The sequence below is a fragment of the Empidonax traillii genome, unplaced genomic scaffold (genome assembly GCF_003031625.1).
Source record: "Empidonax traillii isolate 1590-97213 ecotype Southwest subspecies unplaced genomic scaffold, ASM303162v1 scaffold242:size1152717, whole genome shotgun sequence".
NCBI lineage: Eukaryota > Metazoa > Chordata > Aves > Passeriformes > Tyrannidae > Empidonax > Empidonax traillii.
Window position 1 is genome coordinate 286,962 of NW_020955435.1, and position 18,528 is coordinate 305,489.

Below are 18,528 nucleotides of genomic sequence, written 5' to 3' on the forward strand. Positions count from 1 at the left end.
TTTCGTTTTCCCCGGTCCCGAGCGCCTGACAGGGAAAAGCTGCGTGTGCGGCGCTTAGAGGGGGACACGGTGTGGCCAGACTCGGCATTTGCAACGCCTGCCTGCTCTTCCTGCTGCTCCTGGTACGGGGATTTCTGCATCCAGCCTCTCACTCCTGCAGCTCTCCAGCTGCAGCCGCTCTGCCCTGGGCATTCCCTACCCCATCCTCCAGCCCTGGAGCACCAGGGAGCTTTTGGGGCTGCACAGCTCTCACGTCAGAGAGCAGCTCTTGGGGCTTGGAAGGGGTGGAACCCCCCCCCCCCCCCAAAAAAAAAAAAAAAACAAACTTGCCTTTGGCCTTGCTGATGATCCTAAGGCCTAATCTGCTTCTCTGGATCCATGGGCCTCGAGCAGGGGAATGGGGATGGGAGCACGGGGTGTTCCTGGAGCCTTGGAACAGCAGAAAGCAAGACCAAGCCTCACTGGAACTGAGTTCAAGAACTCATTACCTTGCAGGATGGTGTTTTACTTCTATCCCAATGATTTCTGCTAACTAAACTCCTCCCTCTCCATGCACCAGGACTCAGCCTGGGAAGAGTCACAGGTGAGCAGCAGGGCTTGGGGCTCAGAGCATCCTGCTCCACCTCAGCTGTTTGGGATGTGAAGGGGCAGCCTCATGAAGGGGGGTTGGAAAACATGAGCTAGCACTCCTGTCAGGCTCTGCCTCCTCCTCAGAACCTAACTGGAACCACAAGGATGCAGTGAAAAAAAAAAAAAAAAAACCAAAACCCAAAACAAACCAAACAAACCTGCTTTGGAAGATTTTAAAGAACAGCACGAACTAAAAAAGCAGCTGCCAAAATGAATTTCCATTATTAAAAATCAGCACTGATGAGAGCCATCTTAGATCAAATAATTTATTTAGTAATTCCATGTAAACACTTCAGATTTACTAGCAAATACAATGCTTGCTGTTCTTTTAAATAGATCATTCAAAAAATAAGAATCTATTATTAATGGCAGGTTGACTAGAGATCTCCATACTACTGTACAATAAGGAATTGGTTCTCTAATGGATTTAACATCTCGATTTTTTGTTCTGCGTTTGCTTTACACAAAGCCCAAAGGACACAGGTTTGAACTGCTCCCTGACGATGCCACTGCGGCCCCGGGGGTGTTTTTGGGGCAGGTCCGCTGGCAACTCCTCCCATCCTGGCATTGGTGTGAGCTGATGTGAGGGTGGGATGGCAGAGCTCGCGTGAACACTGTTCACAAACACGCCTTTTCGGTCAGAAAACAGACAGGGAACGGTGGAGAACTTCTCTTTGGGATGTATAAAAGCAACGAACTCCATCGTTGGTTTTTACTTATCAACACAGCAGTACACATACACGTATCCACAGTCTGGAAAAGCATCCTATGAGCTGGAGAAAGCAGTGGTTCTGAGCCTTGGTACACCAGTGCACTAAAACCAAAAGAATGATACCTTCTTACATAGTCAAATGAAAAATAAATATCTTTATTTTCTGCCTACTTTATTTCAGTTTTCAAATAATTTTTTTTTTTAAATAAATCTGTACAAAGTATACTGTTACAGTATATATTTGTAAGTGAACTGAAATGCCTAAGTGTAACAACGCTACAGGAAAGCAGTATAGATTGGCACATCTCTAATCAAGATTAACTTTTACACTCCAAGAAAATACCAACGCCTGTGAAAACCCTCGGGATATTTTTGGTATTTTTATGCAAGTTGCGTTGCAAACACGTGACAGACCAAATTCTTCCCTGCCTCGGAAAGAAAATCACTTCTCACGGTTTTCAGAGAACATCTTTATGATGCTAAAGGGACACCATCAGGAGAAAAGAGAGAGAGAGACTTAAAATTTAAAAAAAACCTTTGGTCAAAACCCATCAGGTTTTAAGTCTTTGTGCAGCTCTGCCCTTGTCCCCGAGCTCCGACGGCGAACACGGGACTGCGGGGACCCCTCGGAGCGGCCGCAGCTCCAGCCCTGCCTGGCCGCAGGGATGAAGGATGCGGCATTCCCAGCTGCGGGAATGCTCCGCCCAGGGACCCAAAGCCTCAGGAGAGGAGCCGTTCCCCTTGTGATCCAAAAGGATTTAACACACACGCACTGGGGCTGCGTTTTGGTTCCCCCCATCCCTTCCCCCCCCCCCCCAAAAAAAAAAAAAAAAACCCACCCAAAAATCTAAAATTGATCTGACAGTGTCCCTTTGCTCAAAATAAAGACTTCCGTGCTACAGAGAGCAGGTACTGAACTTGTTCACAAGGTGGAAGAGCCAGGTACATCTCAAAATTCAAGTTTTCAAATCCAGCTGCAGATTTTAGGTTCATGAGCTCTCAAATACTCCTAATATTTCATGAAATAATTCCCAACTGGGAACTGGGAGTAAATATTACAAATTAAGAGCGAGAGTTTTCTCTCTTAATCTTTCCAATGATATTTTCACTCAATGTTTACATGCTGAAAGTTAATCTTACATTAGAATGTAATTGGCTGCAACATAAACCTATAAATAAATCAACTACCATAGATTAAACTCTGTTAAATATTTCTAAGTTAATAAAATATTGACAGTATTATAAAATTACAGTATTTACAATAAGAAAAATCTAGACTAATATATACCTTTAACAGATCTCTTCTCCAATTTGGGATTGCAACGGAATTATGAATATACGAACAATTTATTAGAAAGTTGCATTGCAATTATCATGTTTTCCATTAGAGCTAGAGAGGGTGAGCTATCACTGCCTTTGGAAAAAAACAAAAAGTGACTTCTGATGGTGGGGTGGAGCTTTTGAGTACCAAACTGGTAACAGGAGTCCTCCGCAAGACGTCTGAAGATAAGGTAGGACCAGCCTCAACTGCTCAGATTAAGGTTGTATTACAGAACTGCCAGCAATCAGAACCACCCAGGCTGCAAAAGGGGAGGAAAGGTAGTTTTCAGCTCAAAAGTGCACAGCTGGAAGGGCTCCCCTCATTCTGGACTCCAACTAAGGCTGCAGGAGCTTCAGGAACGGCACAACCCTCAGCTTGGGCTTCGTGAGGAGGAAACGAGCCACGGTGCTCCTTAAAGGGACATAGCTGGGCTGCAGCTATGCCAGAAACACCCCTGACAACCACACACTACAAAACCTGGACGTTTGAGACCCTCTTTGACTTGCTTTTTTGGCAGGTTACCTTTTTTGGGGGGTCAGGGATGGGTTTGGTTTGGGTTTTTTTCATTTTGTTTGTTTGGGAGACAAAAAAAAAATTGGCAGGGACCAACCATGCAGTCAATTCATTTTCTATCCCTCACCAGCTTCTCTGTTTCTGGTGTATTAGCAAAATGCTGCTGTGTTTGGGTGGCAAACACTTGGAAGCTTCAATACTCACTCCCAAGTCTATTTGTCTTGGGATAAACCAAAAGTGATTCCCATCCTTACAAATCACCAGCTGCTTTTGGGATCCCAGACACCCAGCAATGTCCTTTTAAGGATCAGAACTTTCACCTGCCCTTTCTCCCAGCCTTGGAGGAAGAGTTTACAGTGAGTTTAGGAAGGGCCATGTTCAAAATCCTTTCCCTCCTCCCCATGTCACGTTTGCTTTCTAGGAAAAAAAAAAGGGGGTTGGGGGGGGGGGAAATAATTTCCAAACTCCTTTCCCACCCTTCCCTCCCCCAGTCCTGCTCACTGTAAACCAGAAACGGCAGTTTTTTTAGTGGATATTTTGGGATCAAATTGTTTTCTCAGCCCCAAGCCTGAAGATGCTTGTGAGAGACCTACCCGCAGGCTTCGGAGAGGAGGAGCAATTTAGGCATTTGGCAGGGGTTTCTATCACTCCCCGTGGTGGACAGGAGGGAACACCACCTCTGTCCTTAAAAGCAGGATTTAAAATGGCAAAAGAATAACTTGTAAACTCGGGTCTACGTTACCAACAGAAGGCTCTAGGTCCTGCGGGCTCCAGTTCCCAGAGGTGCAGAGCAGGAAAACTAGAAAGAGAACTCGGTACCTTTCAATCACCTGCTGGGTTGTACTGGGGGGAGGAGTGGGGAACGAGAGAGACAAAATGCCAACTGACCTTATAAACAAAGGTATGTTTAGGGCTTCTGGTTTCAGGAATAAACCGATATTTACTGGTAAAAGTCTGCCAAAAAACAAAAACAGAAACACAGGATTACTGGTAAATATTGGTTTATATGGAGAAGTTTGTTTTTTTTTTTTTAATAATAAAAAAATAAAAATAATAATAAAAAAAAGATGTCATCCTGCTCCTGATCTCCACGTGCTCCCAAGCAGGAGCCCAGAACCACCCCGTGGCATCCCTGGCACCCGGACACCTCAAACCAGAAGCCTTGTGTTGAGAGGAAAGTCCTGTTCCTTTCCTTTACTCCCCTTAAACTACGTGTTCCTGGATTTCCCCCTCCCTCCTCTGCAAGGCTGGTCCTACAGGGGTTTGGCTCAGGAGATGGGAAGTCTTCTTCCAAAAGCACTTGGAAGTGAATTTGTACATAATATGGTATCTCAGCACTAAGGCTGCTGGGGCCCAGAGCCTCTGCTGCTCCCTGAGATACCATAAAATATACAAGGCTGAGTGTATATTTTAAATAAAGCATTTTCTTTGTTAAGTGGCATAAACCCATTCATTTTATTTACATGCTTATTTATTTCCAAAAATAGAGTTGGTCCACATTGGACAAGAGAAATCAAGAAGCCATACAGTAGAAGAGTTAAAAGTCCAACATTTAACCAAAGTACAATGAAATTCCAGAAGTCTGTGGCTGACTTGAACCACAGAAACATACACATGAGCCACACAGACATTTGTACATAGAGCATTATATTACCAATAATATTTGCAAACATGAGGTCAAGATGGCTAAAAACCCAGCAGGACTGACCCAGGGGTCCTGGCTGAACAGAAAGCGGGTGCTGAGGGGCCGTCGCTGCTGTGGGGAAACACAACTCTCCAGAGATTTTGCTTCACTTTTGGCTTTTTCTTTAACTGAGAAAGTCCTAATTTTTCTGCCCTGGGGATCCAAATTGAGGACACGGTGAAAGCCAGCCCCATGGAGCTCCCTAAATGCCCTGGGCCCCGGGAGGGCAAAGCCCTGTCCTCTGCTACTTGGTCTGAAAGATCACCTGGAAAAGAAAAAGTCGGGATTTATACCCTTGTGGTGTGCTGAGGGGTGTCTGAAAAAGGTCTGGATAGGGTTTTGTCTTGAAAACAAGGATTTCCCTCCCGTGCTATGGGCGATTTTTTGGCATTAGTTATTCAAGTCCTGTCTACCTTTTCTGGAAGACCACAAATATCCTAGAGGGTGTTGCACTGGACAGATGAAGGAATAGCTTTTTTACGTTAAAAAGAAAAAAAAAAAAAAGCTTGGAGAATGGTCAGCAGCAGAAAAAAAAAAAAAAAACAAAAACACAACCAAATGGAAAAGATGCCTTATCTCTGCATGATGGCCCAGTCTGTCTGGGTATTTCCATGGATCTCACCACGATAATATCTCAGTGTCTCCAAAGAATGGAAAAATAGATTTAAATCTGTATTTTCTCCTGCAGAAAATCACAGCAAGTAAAAGGGGGAAGACAGTTGCAGCACTCCTGGTATTTCCACAAACCACCCGCTACACGGGAAGGGTATAAATTAGTTTCCCTTTTTCAAAGTCATCTTTGACACTCACGATATTAAGCCTAGTCTGATGTGAATGCTAGTACAGAGCTAATGTACAGGATACCAACAGTAATTATCAGTACCTAACAGGATTTAAAGGCGAGTATACTCAGTACATTTAGAGGGAAATGCTATTACCAAAACGCCAGAGCTCTGACAGCAGTTTACACAAAGCAGCCGTGCGGGTCTCTACGAGGACGGAGCCTTTAGCACGAGTCACTATGATCATCTGAGCCTCTGACAGCTTGATCTTCTGGTTTGTTTTCTAATCTCAGATGTGAAATAACACTTTAAAACAGAGATGGGCCCGACCCTGTGCAGTTGGGCACGTACAACGCTCCCCACTGAAAACTCAAAAGTCCAAATTCCTAAAGAGAGAGCACAAGAAATTGTTTTCTTACGTCAAGTAACTATCATGCAAGCAATACCACAACGGTTTTATATTGAGTACTTCAAAGTCAGCTGGTATAATTTAACTAGAAGTGAGTAATCTAAGGAATTTCTAGGGAGTAGGGACAAAGGTTGTGCTGTGACAGCCACCCAAGATGACCAGGGAGAACAGCACAGGGACACTGTGGGGGTCTAATGAGCCATGGTGCAGGCTCAGCTCAGCCTCACAGGGACAGGCAGGATTCCTGTGGCAGGCTACACACCCTCACCTCATTTGCTCTGTTAACAGAATCTGACATTCTTCAATTTTGCAGCTCACTTACAGCCCAGCAATACCGGTGGAACATTAAAAATTGCTTTTTTTCCCCCCCCTTGCCTGCTGCCTCACATTTCCCAGGGTCAGCCCCACTGCTGCACGCTCACAGGACAGACAGACATTATCATGCTCTTCTTAATTTTCCAGCCATGGCCAGGCTGGAGTCACTTTTCCAATATAACCCAACCACTCTGCTCCATCAGCTGCCAATTCCTGTCTTTAAACATGAACTCTGACATGACTGCGGTACCTGCAGTAAACCTGCTCCTGTTGCAAACTCCAGCAACTCATCAAAGCACTCACTCTCTGGTACCATGATCTACTGGAGCCAGGGAAGGTGGCAGAAGCCAGGGTATTTGTCATGCCTTCTAGACTTTTAAGAAGCCTAAAATGAAGCCAGAGCAGCCAAGGGTTGCTCCAGCCGAGACCAGCTACCTGTGGGTCCTCCAGGATCTCTTGGGAAGAGAGGAAACACAGGTCTGCATGAGAACACACACCACCAACCCTCCTGAAAGGAAAACACCTGGAAGATGCTGCCCAGGCCTCTCTCCCCGCTCCTTCCCTTTCTGCCCATCATCAAAACCACTACCTTTTAGGATTTTTCTTGGTCAAAACAGAACTAAACAGAACATACCCACGACATCAGCTGCTGAGGCACAGTCTGGCACCTGGTAGACCTGCAAGTCCAGCTCAGGGCAGGAATTTGAACTGGGGGTGTTGCATTACAGGACAAATCTAGATCCCATGCTACCCTGTATTCTGGGCTTGTTCCTCCCCTTTGCCCAACCAGATGTTGCAGCCTGGACCTCGTTATGTCCACTAGAATAGTTTAACGAAAATCAACCATCCACTACCCAGCAACTTCGGGTTTAATAAAACCATGGAAGGAAACTCATTTGCTCAAAGGCTGAAGATGCAGACTTGGAGGCTTTTGATCACCTTCTCCAACTAGACTAGATAACTGATCAACATCAACTGCAACCAAAGAAGGACTCTGTGATATTTCTCTTTTCATTGGAAGCATATTTTTAAATGCCTTCTTGGAAAGAACTTGATTAAAACATTTCAAAACACTCAAATAAAGATCAGTTCATTCTTCACCTCCTGGTATTTGTCAGCATGTCCAAAGAGTCTGGTAGATGTCCCAGAAAACAAGATTGGTCACAGAATCAAAGAATGGTTTGGTTGGAAAGGACCCTCGAGGACCATCCGATCCAACCCCCTTTCTTTGCAGAAAGTATGTTGCTTTCCACCTCTCACACACTGAAAAGTTACACTGTTTCAGCCTCTCCTTCTCAAACCAGAGTTCAGGGTTGCTGATCTGTAATTCCCAGTGCCCCAATTAATACTTTAATTAAAAAAAAAAAATTACAACCCAACATTAGAATGTTATCCAGTCATGGAGAATACTAAGCTGTTTTTTATCATCCCTATTTTTGCTCTCCCAAACTCTTAAAAAACCCCTCGATACACCTGTTGCCCTTCCACTTGAATTTGCTACTTTGCTCCAGCATCTCTGCCTCAAACACTTGAGCTTCAGAGGGAGGCTCCTTATCTTTACTTTATTTTCTGATCTTCTCCCCTGCAATATTTTGTAACACAAGTAATTTTTTTTTAGTCCACTGCCTTCCACCCCTGAGGATGCTGAACCTGTAACTGTACTGTGGTCGCTGCTACTTAACAACTCAACATTAATTGTATCTTGAACCAGTTCTTATGTCTTAGTCCTAAAGCGAGGCTTACTCCAGACCAGGCTGTTACAAGACATGATCCTTTAAGTAAATTGAGATGTTTGCTCACCAAAATGTTAGCCAGCTCCTTCCCAAACGACCTGTGATAGCATGGCCATAATGGAATTTACTTTTTCTTACAGGTTTATGAAGATGCCAGAGCCTTAGTTTTCTCCCAAGCCCCATGAAATCCACAACTTCCTTCTAGTCTGGAATAGAAAACTTCCTAATACCTCCTTGTCATTAAAATACAGAATTTATATCCAACATACATGCGGCTGTTTGGTTGTCACTCCTCCAATTTCCTCTCAGATTTTACAGCAAATTTTAGATGTAGTGTTCCTCCTTCATGCCCCAGCACACCTGCTCAGTACAGTGTGATGGCAGGTAATGCAGTGTCTTATTCATTTTCATCACCCCCACCACGTTTCAATCAGACCAGCTGTGCCAAGGTCTTTTTTCCCCACTGAGCAGTCTACAACAACTATTTTTGTCTCGTGTTTCCACACAGACGAGCCCATTCCTTGCTCCAGCCCACAGCCTGGCAGCTGGTTGTCCTTCCTGTGCACACAACTCTGCCTTCAACCTCCACATGCCCCACACAGAACAGCCTCAGCCTTCCACCAGTGCTGTGTTCAGTCCATCCTCCCCAAACCCTGCCCACTGTCCGTGCCACCAGCCAAGGGACACCTTGGCTGAAGTGAAAACCAGCCCATGCTGTGAAGTCGTGGCTCTTCACTTCACCTACTTGTCACATCCTTCCCCCAGGCACACCCTGAGACTTTAGGAAGAGGTAATGCCATGTCCAAAATTCCATCTTCTTCCCAGGCTCCCAAATTTAGCTTCCCAGGTAACCCAGCTTCAGGAATGACCGCCCCAGGCTTGCCCCAAGCACTCTGACACCTTCCAGGATCTACTTGTCCACTAACCAGGCAAATGGGCAGATGGATCTCCTAATCATCAGGAGCCTGCATGTCCCACCACCAAATCCTCTGCCATCCACAGCTGCTTCCCCAGCATCTGGATGCATCTCCAGAACACAAAGCAACCCCTCAACCAAGCCTTTCCTTATAAATCGCCCCTTTAATCCCATCCAGTTCCAAGTCTCCACAAATACAAGGCAAGGCAGCCAGTGCCATGGTGGGAATGGACCCTGACCACCTGCAGAGGATTCGATGCCATCTCTTCCCCACCAGCTCAGCAGCTGTGGCCTCAGGATGCTTTCTGGAGCCTGGAGTGCCTCCACTTGTTGCTCTGTGTAGTATTTTATCAGCAGACAATCACTCGTAAAGCGTGTCCTCCCTGCACTCTTGTGTGCAGTTCCTAGTGCAATTAAGCCAGTGTACTTCAATTCCCATAATTAAGCAAAGAATTTTACTTTATGACCATATAAAGTCCATCTTTAAACTAAAAATAGACTGACCGTTAACAGATTCTTTTTTTTTTAATTACTTTAAACCACCAATTAGAGACTTTCATTGGACAAGATAAGTTACATACGGCCTTGCAAAAGCCTGCCAGGACTCATTTTCCACGACTTTTATTGACAGGTGCAGCTCAGAAGCCAATTTTTAATTTTTTTTTTTTTTAAAGATGGAATGAGCCTCTGAACACAGCAGACCTATCCACAAACCAAACAGTTTGCCTGCATGAAAGCAGAGATGACTTTTGCATGAATTTGCAGCGCTTAGTTCAGAGTTATTAATGAGGGAAAATAATTCAAAGCCTCTAGTCCCTACTTTGCTCAGACCTGCCTGGTTGCCCTTCAGCAGCCCCTGGCAACGGTGATCCTACTGTCATTTATTATTTAAATAAAACAGTCTTTTTAATAAAAAGAAATTCTGACCCCATTTAAACTCTGTACCTGACCAGACACAGGCTTCTTTCCTTCACCTGTGGTGCTGCTCACACATTATTCTTAAGCTGACCTGCCCACACAGCTCCTGATAAGCCAATGCTACATTGCCAGCTCTCCTCAGCATCACTCGAGTGGGAGGTTTAAATACCAGATTTCACAAAATCCTTTCTCCCTGATTCCTAGCCCTGGCATTTCTTGAAATGTTGACAGATCAGCTCGCCCAAAAGTGAGACAGCTGGACCCACTTCTGCTGGACTGACACAGAGAGAGGAGCTGGTCCCTGAAATCCCAGTGCTCACCTCTCGACCCTCAGATTAGTTCTGAGGGGCCTGGAGGGGCTGACACCGATGTGTCATTGCAGACTCACTCCCTGGGAGCTGCTGGTCTCAGCTCCTCTGCCCATATGGAATGCCCGAGCAAAAGGCAAGCGCAGGCAGGTCCCAAATCTCAGGGGACTTCAGGCAATAAAGCCATCAGCCTGCACTGCACTGCTGTGCAGCCAGGATGGAGCACGGAGGAACAAAACCTATTCCCCAGGGAGACTCTACAGCAAGCCCAGCCCCGGGGAGAGAGACACCCTTCAAATGGCAGCGCTGCTCCCAAATGTCCCAACAGGCAGGTCCTGTCCGAGGCACAACCACTGTCCTGCCCTTCTACCCAGAGCGAGAACAAAACCTGCCAACCCTCTGACACCCCAGCTGGAGGGCACTGCAGACACGATGGGCAGCCAGCGGTTTGGGCCCGAGCTGCACATCCAAGACATTCACCAGCAATGGAAAAACCAGCCCTGCTCATTTACTGACCCTCGGCTCCCAGCAACAGAAACTCCCCAGGCATGGATGATGCGGATCCTCCTCTTGGCCCCAGCCACATCATCACAGTGGTGCCACAGAGGAGCTCAAACCGTGCCGGGGGGGTCACCCCACAGCAGAGCCCCACAGAGCCCTGTGCCACTGCTGGCCCTGCATCAGTCCAGGGGGATGATGATGATTATGATGTCTGAGAGTCCAGGCTCAGCTCCCAGACGTTCCTGCAAGAATGGCAGTGCCATCTCTGCACTCTGAAGTGCATCAGTGAGACATGATCTCTTGCACCAAGATGTTCCCCCCCTGGGGCTGTCACAGAGTCTCTGCACCATGTCCAGCAACAAATCCAAACCCACTGGGGTCAACATGGTCACGGGGCTTCAGATGCGACTTGCAAGCTACCTTTACAAGCAACTCTCTATAGAAATCAACATCATGACTGGGATGACATTTCAGCATGAGGAGGTTTTCCCCAGAAAAGCTGCCTAAGTCTCTCCAAGACATGCACTTGCCATCCCAGTGGCGTGCAGAGGACAGGTTCCACAACAGCCACCTCCCTCCAAGGTCTTATTAGCCATCCTTTCTCACTGCAGAAGTAAATCCACACTTCTCAGATCTCCGACAGAAAGAATGAACCTGTTTTTTTTTTTTTTTTGGCCTCCTGCATATTTCAAGATAGTGTTTCAAGAAAAAAAAACGCTTCAGCACCACAGCCCGGGAGGCCCAGCACAAACTCCCACAGCTGGTGTTGCAGCCAGTCCTCTTTCCACTTCAGTCTGCTACATGGCCTGACACTCAGAAAGGCCTAAGATGTTTATTTTTGCAAAGCTAACATCAGGATGGACAGCAAACCAACCGATGCCAAAGGAATCTGAGTCTAGACAGAATTCCCTGCCAGGGAGATCCAGTAGATTCCCACTCAAACCAAGCGCTCTCCCAGCTGATGGCTGATCCAGAAAGGATCATGTCATGAACCTAAGGCTCCAGACAAGGTGCAGAAATGGCCAGGCCATCCACTGAGGCAGTCTCCTGTTTTACCTGGGGCCAAATCTTCAGAGCCATCAGCACACAGCCAGCTCCAAGTTCAACAGCAAAGCAGTCCCTGCTCAGGACCGGACAGTCACATTGTCTGTGTTTTGGATATTTTAATCTCTAGCTTGGTCTGATGAATTTATACCCCCTGGTTGGTAGATCTTGTCTTTTGTCTCAGTTAAACCCAAACCAGATCAGGTGCTGTGCTCCACGACAAACCCGAGCTATGTCACACAGGAACAGAACTTCACTGCAGAACCCCCCGCCCAGCGTGAGCTGCGGAGCTACTGCAGACACTGCCTGGGGACACCCAGCACAGGGTCCTGGTCACCCAAAATGAGACAACACCCACACAGAGACAAATTCTACAGGGTTCCATCTTGGCTGGCCGTGCTGCCATCCAGAGCAAAAGGCTCAGGACGAGGTCCCCTCTCCGGGAGAAGGAGAACCAGCAGTATCGATCTGCAGAGGGACAGTGAAAGATGGTTTGGGGATATCCAGCCATTCACTCTGTCTTGTTTTAATCAGTCAACATTCAAAAGGCAGACAGAGGGGCCAGAAGTCCTTTATCTTTATCTTTTCTCACTTAATCTCCAGCTGACATTTTTCTGTGAAAGCACGCCTCATTCCTCGCTGTATGACTTCAACTCTCCCTCTTCTGTGATATTTTGCCTCAAATGAGCTACACAGCTGGTTACTACTTTTACAGAGGCAAGAGTGACGTGCTCCAACTTTCCCAAACCACACGACTGCTCATCTGGTTTCAGATGTAGAACTGCAGAGGTGGGACCAGCAGAGCTACCCCAGCTACCCCATGATCCTCTGGGACCAGCTGCCCGACACCCCTCGGCTCCCTGTGGCAAAGGCTCTGCCAGAGCCTCTGCCGTTGGGATCTCACGGGCTTCTCCAAGTGCCACTCCCCCCCCAACACCTGTGCAGATGCTGATGCACTCAAACAGCAGCCCAGGTGCAGCTTGGCCATCCACCTCTGCCAGCCCCAACCTTCCTGCCTTGCTCCAAAAGCCTTTTCCCACCCTCCATACACACAGTTCCTCATCTGCTGTGACTGCTGGGAGCTTCCCCCCTTCGGACAAACTCTTTTCATCTGTCTTGGTACCTGCCCTGAGTCTGCTGGCTCAGGAAATGCCTTTGTTAACGACACAGCAACACACCTGCCCAAAGCAAACCCACTCATCCTTTGCCTTCCAATGTACTCCTCCAGCAGCGACTTCTACACCATCCAAATTGCAGCAAAATATCCAGAATGCCTTTAGAGAAGTAACGCTCTGAACCCCTAAAAATGGATGATTTGGCCTTTACCTCTCTCTGGTATCTGCAGCTGCTCTGCACTAACAGCACACAACACAGTGCCCAGTAAAACCTTGTGGCCCACTTGTATTTCACAAGGAGCGGGATGCCTTTTGGACTCCTGTGTGAGCTGCCCTTCCCCCAGACTGCGGTGCTACTAAAACACAGTCTCGTCAGGAACTGAAATGCTTTGGAAAGATAAAAAGTGAAAAAGAAGGATAGGCAGGCTAAGAGGAACTCCCAGAGCAGACCTGGGACCATCTGGCACCAGCAGTGCGGGAGGAGGGAAGCAGCCTCTCTGATGGGAGCAGAGCAGCAGAGCTTCCAGAGCTGCCACATGAGAGGAGTATCCTTGAGAGGAGCATCCTTTCTGAACCATCAGCCCATCACCCTCAGCCATCCCAACACAAAGAGATTCTACTTCACAAAAAAAAAAAAAAAAAAAAAAAAAAAAAAAAAAAAAAAAAAAAAAAGCCACGAACTTCAGGCCCAACAATTAGGCTCTGGGTAAAACAGGCTTTTAACAAAGCTTATAATTTTGGAAGTCCATTTAAATTAACCTTAACTAGCTTTAAACTCTATATACGTATCTCCTTGCCACGCTCACAACCCACGCACATTTCGCGGTGCCAACGAGCTAAATCATGTGCAAGTGAGCAGAGTAAAAGGAACCACAGGCTTGAAAAAAAGCTCTGGGCTGAAACTCTCTTTCATTGTTGCAAGCAGCACAGGAGATGGCAACGGCAGAAGGAATCAGGAATAAAAATGGAACTTCGCTTGTTTACCTCGTCGGTTTTGTCAAAACATTGTGACAACACTCTGCGTGCAGCCCTCTCTGTTCTGCCACCAAAAATTGAGAGCCCTTCACCTATCTTCACGCATTACAGGAGAAAGCCGAGAAGAGTAAAACTTTTAGGGAGAGAAATGAGTGTACAAAACCCAGCACGAGAACTTCAAACTACCCTGGGCTACTCTTCCAGACAGTCCAAACCCCACCACGCACAGCGACCCTCCAGCTACACAAGCTGAGTTAACAAGGAGCAGGCAGCCAGCAAAGGAGGGGAGGAAGAAAATAAAAGGGAAGTTTGGGTAAGCCTAACAAAAAGCAAAGGAAAAAAAAAAAAGGAAAAGTTAAAAAAAAAAAAAAAGAAAGAAAAAACCCCATGTAAACCAGGATTTCAAAAGTTCTTGGGAGTGTCATTTAAAAAGAGAAACTCCCAGCGCTCCAGGCAGAGCCCTTCCTCTCCAAAAGCCACCCAAATCCAGTAAGAAGCAGCAGGTTTTTGAAGGAGCAAATTGCACAGCTGTGGAAGAATTTGCCTTCCCTGCCTTCTTTCCAACTCACCTAAGAGAGACTTGCTTTCTACCCATCGGATTAGCAAGACCGAGGAAATTGGTTGGTTCTAGTTACACTTTGAGTTTTCGTGTTTGACGAGAGCCCCCTGAAATGTAAACCTGTTTTAGCATTCTTGTACATTAATGTCATCGTTCTCCCTGCTGGCTCCCACAACTTCTGCCACAGACAAGTCAAGCAGATTTGGTATATGCCCGGGGGAAAGCGAAGGGGTGGACCGGGTTTAAAGCAAACAAGCAACCAAAAAAAAAAAATAATTATGTCAGTGCTCTGCAAGGTGTTGGATCCAACCTCGGTGGATCTGCTGAAGTCTTCGATCCAAAACACTTGGCAATTTTACTTAAAAAAAAAACACAAACAAAAAAAAACCAAAAAAAAGTTTGACCTGTTGAACTTAGAGAAAAGCAAGTGGCAGACCTTTGAGGAAGGGAGACAACACGTGTGGGTGCAAAAACGTCATGTGCCGTAGTTCACCACCTTAGAAGAAATCAGAGTTTTGCTTTGCTTGGTTTTGCTTTTTTTTTTTCCGAAGTGCCAGCAAAAGGCGCTTCCCAAAGCGGGGGCTTTACAGAGTTTACGGGTGCCAAGGTGGAAGCATGAAGTGAAGACATGCCAAAAACGACAGGTTTGCATAAACCCTTCTGGAAAAAGTGCACCGTGGTTTTTTTTTAGGAAAAATGCATATCTACCAAATCTCCACTGACCAGGGGCCACTTGCCCACACAAAGTCGCATCAATTGGCAGCATCAGTGCTGATATTTTTTGCCTTCTCCTTCCACCCCCCTCCCCAATTTTTTTTTCCTTGGGAGACATACAGCGCCACTGCATTAGAACGTACAAGAAATGAAAACAGTGAGTACGACTGATATAGATCCATTGACTTTTTATTACAAATGTACTTGATCACTTGGCTTCAAAAAAGTTTAAATCAACCCCTATTTTCTGTACGCCAGTACAAAGTAAAATCTATTTTACAAATTAAATACCTAAAAATTTGACAAAAATATTAAAGTTTGATGGAAAAAACAGGTATAAAAATCTTAAATCCCCTTTTAAGAAGGTAAGAGATAACATTCCCTCCCAACCCCCACAGTCCTGTTATACAATATTAATAGTAATTTTTTTTAGAATAGGTAGGTATGTTATATCTTGCTGTTAGCATACAAGTCACTCTAATAGCTTTATCTGTATATACTCCAGTTAGTGCATGAATGTCATCTGATTGAATATAATCAACTATCTTTAACTGATCCCTAATTTACATTTCATAGCTTGCATAGTTTGAAGGGACAAAGGTTACACTACAGCTAATCATAAAAAAAGGTGGTTACAGTGCTATTTTTAAAGGCAACAAAGTAATTGCTCCCAAAAAAAACCAAACCCAACCCAACTCAAACAAAAAAAAAACAAAAACAAAACAAAACAAAAAAGTTATCGGTCAGCTCTGAGCAGGGGTTAAACCTCCGGCAGCAGCTCTGCCCGGCTCTCAGGGTGGGCTCTGCATCCACCCGCAGCCCCTCCGCGCTTCCCACATCCCGGGACAGGCTGGGAACCGCTCTCCCGGCAGCGCTACACCCAGCACATTTCAACCCCTGCGCGGGATACGCACCAAGTGACACTGTCAAGTATTTTTATTTCCTTTCTTTTGTTGTTGTTGTTCGTTTTGTTTTGGTGTTTTTTTTTTTTTTTTTTTTTTTTTTTTTTTTTTTTTTTTTTTTTTTTTTTTTTTTTTTTTTTTTTTTTTTTTTTGATTTTCGGTTAAATTTTCCGATTTAAAACCCAAACGAGCGCTCGGCGGGAGGCTCGGGGCGCTGCCGGCATCCCGCGGCCGGGCTCCTGGATCGGCTGCGCGGATCCCGCCCGGCCAAAGCCTGGCGCTGCCGGCACCGGGGCCCGGAGGGGACCCCCGGCGGGGTCGGACCACAGTCCCCCCGGCCCCCGGCGAGCCGCCTCCCGCCGCGGGACCGCAAAGAAGAGGCAGGAATCAACAGCGGTTCGTGCTGTTTCGCGCTTTTTTATTATTATTATTATTATTATTATTATTATTATTTAAATTCTCAAAGACAGAGCAATTTAACTTTTTTTTTTTTCTCTTTTAACAAATAAAAAATAGAATTCGAATTCGGACGACGCTTCCCCGTTAGCATAAAACCACTTAAAGGGTGGTTGTTTCAATGGTAAATTACTTGACAGTGTCCCTTTAACTTAAAAATAAAATAATGTCAATATTGCAATGAATTTCAAGTTTTTCTTGCACGTAGTCATTATAAAGTAGCTTTTATCATGCTCTTGGACCTATTCTACAAGACATTTAAAAGTATATCATCAAGGAAAATATAAGGCATACTTCTCAGGAATTAGGTATCTTGGCACATTTGAGCATACTGTCTTTTTTTAAAACAACACATATGGTCAAATATACCTTTCTTCTTCTAACATTAAACAGGGTTTTCTGTACTTTGTTTTAAATACTGAGATATTAGAGCCTTGGTAAAGTACCGAGCACCGCCGGGAAAATAAAAATTAAAACAAAAAAAAAAGGAAAAAAAAAGAGAAATAAAAAATGAAAACTAAAACAACCAGGAGCAAAATCCCACGAATCTTTACAGTCATTTTAGTCTTTCGTTATCATTCATCAAGTCCTTGAACATACAGAACGTGCATTAAAAGAGGGAAAAAAACCCAAAACAAAACAAAACAAAACCAAACCCCAACGAAACACGCAGAAGAAACCCCCCCCCAAAAAAAAAAAAATAAAGAAAAAACAAAAACAAAACCAAAAACGAGACAAAAAACTGACCACAAGTTCTCGGCCACTGTTCACAGAACTGCCCACGGGGCTGTTCCAGGCTGTACTGGTTTGACTGGAACCGCGCGGCCCGTGCGCTCCTCGGGTCAGCCGGATCCTGGGCAGGATCCGGGCGGCGCGGGCGAGGAAGACCTCGGGAGCAGCCTGCCTCGCTTAGCGGTGCTCCCAGGAGCCGGGAGGGACGGAAGGACACTCCGCCGGGCTCGCCTCGCCTCGCCTCGCCTCGCCTGCCGCTACTTATTGCCGGGAACACGCCGCTGGAACTACAGGGCGCCGGAGCGCGTCCGCCGGCAGCGCGACAACTTTGGGGAGGGCAGCGAACAGCAGGACCGAGACAATCAAATCAAGTAGCAAAAACCAAAGCAATTAAATTCCTAACTACGTCTAGCAGCATGGAGAGTGCAGTCCCGACACATCACAGTTGAAGTACAATAATCGCTGGAACTGCCCATCCAGAGCCTCCGAATCAGAAGCAGGTTATCAGACACATGTTTACATGCAATTGAGAACCATTTCAAATGTCACATTACGCACTCTGAAAAAAAAGCTTATTTCACTACTGGGAAATAGGAAAAGTGCACATTAAAGCAATTTTAAACATTTCCAGTGATTGTTTAAAAAGAAACAGAAACACCTCGCTACCAGCGTCTCGTGTTTTAACTTTCTGTGAACACTAACAGCAAACTTCTTTCAAGGGCAATAATGCATGGTACAATGGAAACAGCTTGTTTTGACACTTACAGTACATCTCGAAAAAAAACCAAAAAACAAAACAAGAAGAAAAAGGGAATTATAATTTCAACTGGGAATAAAATGACAGCAGGAAATCAAATTCTTTAAAACAAGCTTTTTTTTTTTTTTTTTCGTTTTCTCCCCACCCTTCCAACACTCCATCCTTGCCCCTCGGTAAAGAAGCGCCGGCAGCTCCTGCTCTCACAGGAGCAGCTCAGCTCTACCTGGCCCCTAACTCTGCCAAGACCATTCAGCAAAATGATTGCATCCCAAAAAAAACTTCCGAGTGGAACAAAATCCTAGTTTCTCTGAAATGCTCTCCTACTGAATTCCAGCCAAGAAAAGAAAAAACAAACAAACAAACAAAAGTTTTGTTTTCACTGTTTAAGGCATCTTCTTTTTTTTTTATAACATTTTCTCTTCACTCGCAATGATGATAGTCATGCAGCAGTTTAATGATAAAAATATATTAATATTTTACTATACAGCAGCAAGAAGTTAGTCAATTAAAAGCACACCAACTTTCTTTTTTT

General features: G+C 45.4%; 1 long non-coding RNA gene across 1 annotated transcript in view; it reads right to left on the bottom strand.

Annotated features, from left to right (window-relative positions):
• Positions 1–882: 882 nt before the first annotated feature.
• The window catches only part of LOC114059771, a 19,487-nt gene continuing 1,841 nt past the window's right edge, over positions 883–18,528 (bottom strand). Inside the window, exons 2-5 of the long non-coding RNA XR_003571733.1 lie at positions 4,065–4,130; positions 3,770–3,975; positions 2,631–2,922; positions 883–1,444 (exon numbers count right to left, since the gene is read on the bottom strand). This is a non-coding gene — a long non-coding RNA (uncharacterized LOC114059771). The remainder of the gene's footprint in view (positions 1,445–2,630; positions 2,923–3,769; positions 3,976–4,064; positions 4,131–18,528) is intronic.